Source organism: Squalius cephalus (assembly GCF_949319135.1).
Source record: "Squalius cephalus genome assembly, chromosome: 23".
Classification (NCBI taxonomy): Eukaryota; Metazoa; Chordata; class Actinopteri; order Cypriniformes; family Leuciscidae; genus Squalius; species Squalius cephalus.
The window spans coordinates 27,977,231-27,984,696 of NC_137144.1; positions in this window are offsets into that span (position 1 = coordinate 27,977,231).

The following is a 7,466-nucleotide window of genomic DNA, read 5'->3' on the forward strand; positions in this document are numbered from 1 at the left end:
AAATGTATATTAAAATGAGGCGTGTGCGCGCTCGCGTGTGTAACCTTGCTACACTTTTGCTGGAAATTGTCCTAAAAAGTGAACTAATTCTCCCTTCTATTCATATATAAAGATAAAATGTGTTTTATTATTCCATAAATGTAAAAAAAGAGTTTAGGGTTACTTTTCAATCAAGTGATTACTTACTACCATAGTAGCCTACTATGTGCCCAAAACATGTTAATACCATGGCATATCAATTAGCTTTATTTGAAAATAAATATAATTCTATAGCATCTAGATCAGTAAAAACTGAAAATCACCTACATTGGGAGGAGAACAGCTTTATAAAACCTTTATTAAAATGCCCAAAGTGACTTGGGTTGAGGTAATTATCATTAAACTAATTTAAAACTAACACTAAGACAAAAGTGGCGGAATGTACCAGTAATGAAATCACACAGAGGTCATTGCATTTGGGTGTCGGATTTCATAACATGGATTTCTGTTGTCACTGCACAGAATATATATATATATATATATATATATATATATATATATATATATATATATAGTAATATATGATTTCAGTGCATGTGATAAATTATACATTTATTTATGTTTGACAATGTAACTCATTTAAACATGCCAATAAAGTTATTTCAATATTGAATCTGTGAACAGTAAAATAATTCTACACTGCCCTCTACCGTTAATAACTCTACACTGGCCCTCTATACATCTCTATACTGCCCTCTGCTGTCAATAACTCTACACTGGCCCTCTATACATCTCTATACTGCCCTCTGCTGTCAATAACTCTACACTGGCCCTCTATACATCTCTATACTGCCCTCTGCTGTCAATAACTCTACACTGGCCCTCTATACATCTCTATACTGCCCTCTGCTGTCAATAACTCTACACTGGCCCTCTATACATCTCTATACTGCCCTCTGCTGTCAATAACTCTACACTGGCCCTCTATACATCTCTATACTGCCCTCTTCTGTTAATAACTCTACACTGGCCCTCTATACATCTCTATACTGCCCTCTTCTGTTAATAACTCTACACTGGCCCTCTATACATCTCTATACTGCCCTCTGCTGTCAATAACTCTACACTGGCCCTCTATACATCTCTATACTGCCCTCTTCTGTTAATAACTCTACACTGGCCCTCTATACATCTCTATACTGCCCTCTTCTGTTAATAACTCTACCCTGGCCCTCTATACATCTCTATACTGCCCTCTTCTGTTAATAACTCTACCCTGGCCCTCTATACATCTCTATACTGCCCTCTGCTGTCAATAACTCTACCCTGGCCCTCTATACATTTCTATACTGCCCTCTGCTGTCAATAACTCTACACTGGCCCTCTATACATCTCTATACTGCCCTCTTCTGTCAATAACTCTACACTGGCCCTCTATACATCTCTATACTGCCCTCTGCTGTCAATAACTCTACACTGGCCCTCTATACATCTCTATACTGCCCTCTTCTGTTAATAACTCTACCCTGGCCCTCTATACTGCCCTCTTCTGTTAATAACTCTACCCTGGCCCTCTATACATCTCTATACTGCCCTCTGCTGTCAATAACTCTACCCTGGCCCTCTATACTGCCCTCTGCTGTCAATAACTCTACACTGGCCCTCTATACATCTCTATACTGCCCTCTGCTGTCAATAACTCTACACTGGCCCTCTATACATCTCTATACTGCCCTCTTCTGTTAATAACTCTACACTGGCCCTCTATACATCTCTATACTGCCCTCTGCTGTCAATAACTCTACACTGGCCCTCTATACATCTCTATACTGCCCTCTTCTGTTAATAACTCTACACTGGCCCTCTATACATCTCTATACTGCCCTCTGCTGTCAATAACTCTACACTGGCCCTCTATACATCTCTATACTGCCCTCTGCTGTCAATAACTCTACACTGGCCCTCTATACATCTCTATACTGCCCTCTGCTGTCAATAACTCTACACTGGCCCTCTATACATCTCTATACTGCCCTCTGCTGTCAATAACTCTACACTGGCCCTCTATACATCTCTATACTGCCCTCTTCTGTTAATAACTCTACACTGGCCCTCTATACATCTCTATACTGCCCTCTTCTGTTAATAACTCTACACTGGCCCTCTATACATCTCTATACTGCCCTCTTCTGTTAATAACTCTACACTGGCCCTCTATACATCTCTATACTGCCCTCTTCTGTTAATAACTCTACACTGGCCCTCTATACATCTCTATACTGCCCTCTGCTGTCAATAACTCTACACTGGCCCTCTATACATCTCTATACTGCCCTCTTCTGTTAATAACTCTACACTGGCCCTCTATACATCTCTATACTGCCCTCTGCTGTCAATAACTCTACACTGGCCCTCTATACATCTCTATACTGCCCTCTTCTGTTAATAACTCTACACTGGCCCTCTATACATCTCTATACTGCCTTCTGCTGGTAGTAAATGTTCTCAAACATCACATTTATCATCACCAGTTTTATATTTAAAGCAAATTAATTTGTTTAATTGCACTCTAATTCTGAACCGGCATGTATTTTTCACTACAATACATGCAATATTTTGTACTCCGTTTACATTTTCATTTATTTTCATAAAACCGAATCATAAGTTATGTCTCATAATCTGTCGTTTATTAAAGTTATGAGGTCAAAGGTCATGCAATAGCGTATAGAGCTTTCAAAGCATTAACATCACAATGACTGAATTATTGTATATTTATTGGCCATGGAAAATGTGTTAAAACCTGCATATCATAATTGCAGTATTTTATCATTTAATGCACACTGCATGCTCATGCATCTTCATGCACCCATCAGTAATCTTTCATGAAGAAGTTAAAACCATTGCAGATTCAGTCCGTTTATAATCTTAGATGTGAAGGCCTGTTGGTGTGTGTGTGAAGTATACACACTTTCTGAACTTGTTTGATTACACTGAACTTCTGCACTATATGAGAATATTCTATTAATTACATAAAGACAAGTTATATCTCATAATCTCTTCTCAGGTGCTGTTTGTTAATGTTATAATACCTAGATGGCATACTATTTGTCAAAATTTGCAGTATACAAAGCATACTGTTGTTTTCAACTATTAAAAATTGTTAATTGAAATAAAGCTGAAATAATATTATATAAACATATTAATTGAAATAATGAAAATTACTGAACTAAACAAGTTGAAGTACTAAAATCACTCAAACAGAAATAAAAACAAAATTAAAGGGTAAATAGAACATTTTAAAAATAATAATAAAATTGACAAAAGCACAAAACAAAATTACCAAACTTAAACTAAAAAAACAAAAAACTGAAAAAGCTAATTCAAACTATTAATAAATACTTTATTAGAATACAAATAATAAAAATCTAAGCTTATAAAACTGACATGAAAATTGGAAATGTAGCCTAATAAAGGTAAAACTGTAATAATAAAGGTAAATGGAAATATTAAAATGTACATGTGTAAAATTAGAAAAAGCACGTAACAAAATTACTAAAACTAAAATGAAAATAAAATAATTCAATTCTAGAATACAAATAATAAAAAACAAAGCTTATAAAACATGAAACTGAAACAACAAAAATAAATAACTGAAACAAGTTACTAAAGTGCTAAAAGTTCTAAAACTGAAATAAAAATAAATGAAAGGTAAATAGAAATATAACAAAAAACTCATTTAATAAAAATGACAAAAGCACATTAAAGAATTGCTAAAACTAAAAATATTTTGTATAATTTTATATTTATAAATTTTAAATAATAAATTTTTGAAAATATAAAAATAAAAGCTTATTCAAAACATTAACGAAAACTATAATCGTATATAAATAATAAAAAAGTTACGTTTAAATTTGCATTAAAAAAAAAAAAAAAAAAACAGAATAAAAAAAAACAGAATAAAAAGACAAAAGCACATGACAAAATGCCTAAAACTTAAGCTAAAATTAAAATGAAAACAAAAACAAAAGCTGATTCAAAATACAGTAGTCATCTTTTGAAGTGGATCAAAACCTTTCATTAAAGTTACACATGAATTTTGAACAATAACCGTTCTGGTCTTAGGACAACTTTGATGAACTTTTTTGATCCACTTCAAAAGATGACTACTGTATTAATAAATACGATAATAGTATAAAACCAAAATAGCACATAATACTGAATCCTACAATTCAATGCACAATAATTCCTGACGCATTTTCTTATCAGACTGACAAAAATGTTTTTATGCACCATCTCTCGCTTTTAAGTCTGTTTTTATAGAACAGTGTAAATGTTTTAACAGCTGATTAGGATTTGTATTGTGTTTTAGATATGGGTATTTTGCGTTTGTTTATGTTGTGTTATGTACCACTTTGTAATTTTCGTCTGGCAGAGGTGGACAGTAACAAAGTACATTTACTTGAGTACTGTACTTAAGCACACTTTTTAAGTATCTGTCCTTTACTTGAGTATTATTTTCTTTGGAAACTTTTAACTTTAACTTCACTACATCTGAATGACAAATATCGTACTTTTTACTCCACTACATTTGTGTCAAGGAGTAGAAAGTAGTAACGTCAGTCAGGGGTTGCATTTTGGTTGGAAATGAAAGACGGGTTGACGTCAGAAACCCGACGTTGGATTTTGGTTGGAACGTCTGTCCAACATTGGAGATTAACGTCAATCCGGCATTGGATTCTGACATCAACCTGATTTTCATTTTCAACGTTGGGTTTGGTCTTCTAAATGTGAATTTTGTCATTGTTTTGGAGCACACTAGCTTATAGATAACAGTAAGGCTAACATATTCATACTAAAAGCCAAACAACTTTAAATAGGGCACTCTTTGAGGGAACAGCCATTTGGGTGTCCGAAACCATTGTGGATGTTATTGAGTGACTTATTCAATCTCACATTCAATCCCACTGGAACTGTGTTCTGGAAATACATGTGATATTGATATGAGGGCAGGCATAGATCCAGAGGCATAAGGGACTGTAAGTATTACACACACCAATAAAACAATGCATTGACATTTACTTTTGATACTTAAGAACTTTTAAAAACGAGTACTTCTGTACTTTTACTTAAATAAAAATCAGTCTTTACAACTTTTACTTGTAACAGAGTAATATTTGACCAGTAGTATCTGTACTTTCACTCAAGTTGTGTACTTTGTCCACCTCTGCTGCCTATCTTGACCAGGACTCCCTGGTAGAGGAGATATCTCATCTCAACGGGACCTTCCTGCTTAAATGAATAAATAAATAAATAAAAATGAAGACATTTTTTACTCAAAATGTGTTGGTGTGCAGTTTCTCTCAGCACAGCTCGAGCTCCTGGTTTCCATGAAGTAGACGCAGTGTTGAGCTGAGGACCCGTGAACAGGCTAGGGCCGTTAGCAAGAATAACACACACCCGGGGGGTCATCAGTGCTTAACCTGACGCATGCGCTCCATTGTTCTGCTAAATGGGTGTGTGTGAGTAATTGGCCAGTTAGGGCCCTCAGTATCGGCCGTCTGTGCAGGGCAGTAAAGAGCCTCAGAAGACTGGGGCCGACGGGAACAGACACAAGACACCAGTCTGTCTGTTTCAAAATCATCTCAATGCGCTCTCTCGTCATAAACGGATTCTCGTGTCGCCCAGACTGACTGCTCAGAGTGTGGCACTTTAATGTCAGTCTCTGGAAACTACTTTCCACCTCCGTGCAGAAACCTGAAGTCTCACACAGAACTGATGCTCATAGAAATGTAGTTAGCTGATGTCGTCTGCCTGATGCTTTTTGGCATCCAGTCCGAAGTTGAGAAACAGCATGCATTATTCGGTTAAAAACTAGTCATTTAGATCTTGTAGTTGGGTTTTATGTGCTTTTGACTAAATTGCAGATTTCAACCAGCATCTTGATTGATATTTTCATTATTTATCGTTAAGTTTTATCATCAGCAATGAACTAAGAATAGTTTGCACTGGTAAACGTGTAGTGTAACTGGTCACCGTTTAGCAGATGTTATTAGAGAAACAGTGGATTTCATTTAAAATATTCCATATAGTTTCTTAATTATTATTAGATGCATGCATAATCAGCTAAATGTTGCTTGCGATGCAGTTTAGCATTTCAATGTCCCATTTATGAAAAAATGATGAAAAATGAATGCAATTCATATTGAAATAAAAATGTTTTAGTAATGCGCACCTTTAAAATATTGAATTGGCTCTTTATCATTTCCAGTGTTGTTTTAATTAAAATGCATTGGTCAGAAGTTGGAATTACAGCGTGAACTTGAATAGTTAGTACACTAGAGCCTTTAAGATAAAAATGAGCTGCACATGAAAACGCATCGACTCCGTAATGATAAAAACAATAACAGAATTCAGGAGCTTCCCAGCCAACACAAATATGTTCTAAAAACATTTCAGCATTACGTTATGAAAAGGTTTTTTCCTAAAAGGTCCAAGTTTTCTGGTGTCAGAGAACATTCAAAAGTAACAGTTTTTTCTTGGTTATTTGAAGGTTTAGTGAACATTCCGTTTGGCGAACAGTGCTGGAATGTTACATTTGAATGTTCTCTGAACATTCCGAAAACAGTTACATTTAAAAACACGTCCAACTGAAACATTGCATTCCGAGAACATTTTGAGGAGTTATTAAAGAGCAGATAACTGTGAACTGTGGTTTGGTTATAAGTTAGCTGCTCGTATCACAGCATGTCAAAGCAACGATGCATTAAAATCTAAAGCCTGTAGACGCTGCTTTGGCCAGAGGGACCCTGCAGAAGTCAAGGGCTGTAAATGCTAATGTCCCGAGCACTAATGTGAGATAATCCAGTGAAGTACACTCGTCTGAGACATTAGAGGGACAATGCCCTGTTACCTCTGCAGCTGGAGCTGGAGGATTTGAATACGAATGCAGTCGCTCGGGTCAGATCAAAGCTGGAAGACTGCAGACTGCGAGCCTGTCGCTGGCCGAGGAGCTGTCAGAGAGCTGGAGACGCCTGTCTGTCTGACGCAGGTCTCCAAGCTGACCAGACGCTCTCACAAACTCTCGTCTGAACGTACACACACACTCGCGCGCTCGCTGTGGAAGCAGACAGAAAAAAAATGTGCATGAATGATTTTTTGAGACATTTTTGCACACGATTAATTCATACATTCAGATCATTTCAGGTGATAAAACTCAATACGTTGGTTAAAATCTGCTGCAATTTCCTGCAATTTAGCCTTTAAAATATTTGTGAAAACTAAATTCTTTTGACATTTTTAGTCCACGATTCATTTATACATTCAGATGATAAAACCACATGATTTTACAGTATTTGTGCTGTAAATATATAATGCATCAGATGTCGGGTGGAATGACATGAACGTTATCAGTCTACTAATCAAGAATAAAAGAATAAAGAATAACAATAATAAAATAAAACAACAATAAAAAGAAAACAGCATTTTTT